Consider the following 5,235-nt stretch of genomic DNA (forward strand, 5'->3'; position numbering starts at 1 on the left):
GAAAGATTGGTACATTGACTTAATGTGTGCGTTGTTGCTATTTGAAGGTTCTGTGAAAAGTTTAATGTCACTTCTTTCTTTCACAGTATGAATGCAAATATGCTTCTGTCAATTACTATGCAACAACTTCACAACCACAAAATAATGTTATACGCACCCACTAACCACAGTAATCATTGCAATGACTTTACTCACACGGCAAATTGTTGATGTGTTTTAAGGATTATCTGACAAGCACAAATATAAATATTCTGAAGGAGACATATTATACTGTTTCCGCTTTTGCCTTTGTTCTGGTATGTTGTAAGGTTTTTTTTTTCTGTATGTAAAAGTTCTAATGAGGACAAAGTGAAGTGCGAAGTCCTGAAAAGCCTCATCAATAGTCTGGCCGGTACTTCTGCATCATGGGGACGGCATGTGACATCACAACACCACACATTTACATAATGGACACAAAACCTGACCCGAGCTAGAGTGTGAACGAAGCGGTCAGTGGGCAGAGTCAGGTAGCGCTGGAAATGACACAGCTCCTGATGGAGCCGGTGAAAGTCCCCCAGCTGTGAGCTCTTCAGGGTCTTCACATCAACTGAGTGTGACAACCCAGTCTCATCAGAAAACGTTCAATGGCAACGTTGGACCACTTGGAACGACGTTTGGGCATAAAAATACATTCTGACACCATTTCTAGCGAGAAATGTGCTCTTTGCGTCCACAGTCTTCAGCCAGTTCCTGCTTATGATAAATATTTGAATAGTTATCACGAATGTTTTTATCGTTGCTATGAGGGTTGCTATGACGCTGCCATGCAGAAGACCAGGCCACAACGTGCTGTTAAAATCACCGTCCCTGCGTGGCGTCGCTCAGTGATCGTGAATGTTATTCACGTTATATAATATTAATATTTGAGGCTAGATTACACCTCTAATGCTAAGGATCCTGCGAGACCGTTCGTCCCGAAGGAGGACCGACTGCGCCACGGACGGACTGGGCGAGCGGAACTGACGTGTGGCTTTTAGTAAACATCCGGACCTTTAACTCGGGGCTGCGTAATAACCACAGAGCGCTTGGAAGACAAACAATGTCATCTTCCTTCTGTCAGGTGAGTAGTTTATTGTTTTTAAAGATCGTTACGATCTAGGTTTACAGTCCGAGTGCTGAGACAGCGGATGCGGAGTCCGTTGATACAGACAATCGATGATATTCTTCAGCTAATACGCCATTGATAGCCACATGACACAGCCCACATTAGCCTGTGCTACCTGGGAGGTGAATACATGGTTGTTGAAACCAGTTCAAAACGCTTAGCTCATCATTGAGGGACGCTCCAATATAAATATAAACATGAATTTGATTTATGATTGCTTTAGATTAATAAGGAGTGTATTTCTCTACCATTACTCCACAATATCAGGTCAATTTAGTTTAATGTATAGTATGCACTATGACAATAATGTTTCCATGTTATGGAATTGCGATTCATTTTATAAAACAATTGCTATGTTCTGTTTTTTAATCAAGGAGGATCCAAGTGAAGCTACAGGAGTTTCATTAACGTCAATAACTTGGACCGAACACTTTGTTTTGCTTGATGAAGAGCAGGAAGGGCAGCCTGGAGAGAAAGAGAAGCCGGGTTGAGCCCACTACCATCATCCACGTACCACGAGGAAGATGAGGGAGAGAAATTATCCTACCATTAAAGAGGTACTTTTAAGTTACATACTAGAAACACCATTTTATATAATGTGCCAACTATACATTTTTATTAAATCCCCAAAGTACGCTTGCTGACATACAAGTTAATATCACACTGAAAGAATTTTGATCAATCATGCTTCCCTGCTGTGATTGTTTAACTGGGAAAACAACTTTTTCCACAGGAAGGCAAGTCAATTTAAGGAATACATTTGCAAAGTTTTCCTCTGTTATGTATAATGATGACCCCCATCAAACATAATGTAAGCAATCTTTACACCTTTTAATTTATACTGATTATTTCTGTCTATATGTGTGAATTTGCCTTCATTAGTTTCAGAAAAGAGCGATGATGTATCGGTCCAATCTACTACACTAATAACTGCATGTTTTTGGATTGTCTAACTGTGTATTTGTGTTAAAGTCAAAAGGTCAAGGCCACACTGACCTCATCTTATGGTTTCAGTTGTCAAGAGACACAGTGTCATTTATACCAGAGAAAATATGTAGAAATATGTAGACGGACACTGCACTGGTTAGCGGAGTCATACAACGCAGTGCGGTAATTCTAGTGTAGTTTTTTTTTAATAAATGCGTTATCTTTTTTTACAATCTACAAAAAGTTATCTATACATTTGGTCACAGAATGTTACACAAATAAATTGGCATTAAAGTTGGCATCTTGCTGTCTGGCCAGTCTGACAATGCTCCTGAAGCGTCCATCAAGGGCGTTCTGCAGGTAATTTGGATTGTTTGTTTCTTGTGAAGAGGAGAATAACATGAATTCATACCAATATCAGTTTACAATCAAGCCTTTTTGTGTTAACCTTGTGTAAACAGAGTCAAAGGACATTGTACAACAATGACACACATTTTTCCACAGTACCTGTCGTTCACTACTGAACTTCTGACACCCATTACTGGACTGTGTCTTCCTGTAGAGTGGTGATGTTCGCAACGTTCTTTTCACAGTCTGTCAAAACAAAATTAGAGTTACAAATGTTAATGCCCCACAACCCATTGCCGATACGATTGTATTTGCACACCACATCGGATCAAAACAAACCTGCAGTCTGTGAAACCAGCAGTTTTGGTAGATATAAGGGAAATGCTAATATTTCTACATGAAACATATTCACTCCCTTAAGCAAAATAACAATGATGGCAGGCCGCAACCTCGATACCTTTGACTACTTTGCTTACAGACTAGTTTGCGGAGTCTCGTGCTGCCGCCCACTGACCGATACATCATCGCTATTTTCTGAAACTAATGAAGGCAAATTCACACATATAGACAGAAATAATCAGTATAAATTAAAAGGTGTAAAGATTGCTTACATTATGTTTGATGGGGGTCATCATCATACATAACAGAGGAAAACTTTGCAAATGTATTCCTTAAAATAACTTGCCTTCCTGTGGAAAAAGTTGTTTTCCCAGTTAGCATGATTGATCAAAATTCTTTCAGTGTGATATTAACTTGTATGTCAGCAAGCGTACTTTGGGGATTTAATAAAAATGTATAGTTGGCACATTATATAAAATGGTGTTTCTAGTATGTAACTTAAAAGTACCTCTTTAATGGTAGGATAATTTCTCTCCCTCATCTTCCTCGTGGTACGTGGATGATGGTAGTGGGCTCAACCCGGCTTCTCTTTCTCTCCAGGCTGCCCTTCCTGCTCTTCATCAAGCAAAACAAAGTGTTCGGTCCAAGTTATTGACGTTAATGAAACTCCTGTAGCTTCACTTGGATCCTCCTTGATTAAAAAACAGAACATAGCAATTGTTTTATAAAATGAATCGCAATTCAATAACATGGAAACATTATTGTCATAGTGCATACTATACATTAAACTAAATTGACCTGATATTGTGGAGTAATGGTAGAGAAATACACTCCTTATTAATCTAAAGCAATCATAAATCAAATTCATGTTTATATTTATATTGGAGCGTCCCTCAATGATGAGCTAAGCGTCTTGAACTGGTTTCAACAACCATGTATTCACCTCCCAGGTAGCACAGGCTAATGTGGGCTGTGTCATGTGGCTATCAATGGCGTATTAGCTGAAGAATATCATCGATTGTCTGTATCAACGGACTCCGCATCCGCTGTCTCAGCACTCGGACTGTAAACCTAGATCGTAACGATCTTTAAAAACAATAAACTACTCACCTGACAGAAGGAAGATGACATTGTTTGTCTTCCAAGCGCTCTGTGGTTATTACGCAGCCCCGAGTTAAAGGTCCGGATGTTTACTAAAAGCCACACGTCAGTTCCGCTCGCCCAGTCCGTCCGTGGCGCAGTCGGTCCTCCTTCGGGACGAACGGTCTCGCAGGATCCTTAGCATTAGAGGTGTAATCTAGCCTCAAATATTAATATTATATAACGTGAATAACATTCACGATCACTGAGCGACGCCACGCAGGGACGGTGATTTTAACAGCACGTTGTGGCCTGGTCTTCTGCATGGCAGCGTCATAGCAACCCTCATAGCAACGATAAAAACATTCGTGATAACTATTCAAATATTTATCATAAGCACAAACTGGCTGAAGACTGTGGACGCAAAGAGCACATTTCTCGCTAGAAATGGTGTCAGAATGTATTTTTATGCCCAAACTAAGTTACAAAATTATATTTTTATCTGAAAAAACAAGGAATATCCGCCATGTTTTCCTCTCCGCAGACGGGAGCTTGTGAGTCACGTGACGTGATCTTAACCTTTTAAACCAAAAGCCCAAATACAATTTCAAGAATCTGAATATGAGCACAATATTCCTCCATTCAGCATAATGACATGAAACATTTTCACATATAAAATACAATCTAAGAAAGTATTGAGCAGCAAGAATTTGTCACCTTTCTAAATTACTAATCACTAAATCATATATTGGAAAACAGGTTCTAGTCAAATATATCAACACATAAAATGCAGAAAATAATCCATGGAAACAAAGGCAGAAATAAATTAAATAGAGGAAACAAAATTTAAATAATGAATAACTTTGACAGGAGACGTTGAATGAGAGAGGAATCACACAGCAATGTGAGAAAATGAGCTGTCTACCACTGACCAATGAGTGCATGATGATGCAGTAACCCTAATTATCAGATAACTCATTTATCCTGACAGAATGATTCACAGCCACTGGAAACATATCCGCCGCATCCAAAGTGAAACACACACACACAAACACACACAAAGAGCACTTTGTCAGAAACTGCCACTTTAATGATCGATATGTTAGGTTGTTGGTATAAGAGCAGAACTAGAAAGAAGTTGAGCTCACAAAATTCCGTTTACTTTATTCGTACTTTCCTACACTGGAGCCTGGTGGAGACCGGATTAGCTTTGTTTTATGTGCAACTAATTAACTAAATAAAATGCATCATAATCCCTATATGTTTCCCCGCTGAAACATTTTATGGTACGTTCTCACTGTAGAAATTATTCAGTCCTAGTCCAAAACTAGAAAGCTCAAAAGTTTACATTAACCCTATAGAAAATAAACTTTAATATTAAAAACCAAGTAAAAGAT

The 5,235-nt window shown here is 39.0% G+C and overlaps 1 long non-coding RNA gene across 1 annotated transcript; it reads right to left on the reverse strand.

Annotated features, from left to right (window-relative positions):
* Positions 1–1,749: 1,749 nt before the first annotated feature.
* LOC133958581 (uncharacterized) lies at positions 1,750–3,946 on the reverse strand. Its single transcript, XR_009921707.1, has 4 exons — positions 3,869–3,946; positions 3,267–3,449; positions 2,579–2,665; positions 1,750–2,451 (listed from the first exon to the last, which is right to left on the reverse strand). It is a non-coding gene; the product is annotated as an uncharacterized LOC133958581 (long non-coding RNA).
* Between the last annotated feature and the right edge of the window lie 1,289 nt (positions 3,947–5,235).

The sequence above is a fragment of the Platichthys flesus genome, chromosome 1, assembly GCF_949316205.1.
Source record: "Platichthys flesus chromosome 1, fPlaFle2.1, whole genome shotgun sequence".
NCBI lineage: Eukaryota > Metazoa > Chordata > Actinopteri > Pleuronectiformes > Pleuronectidae > Platichthys > Platichthys flesus.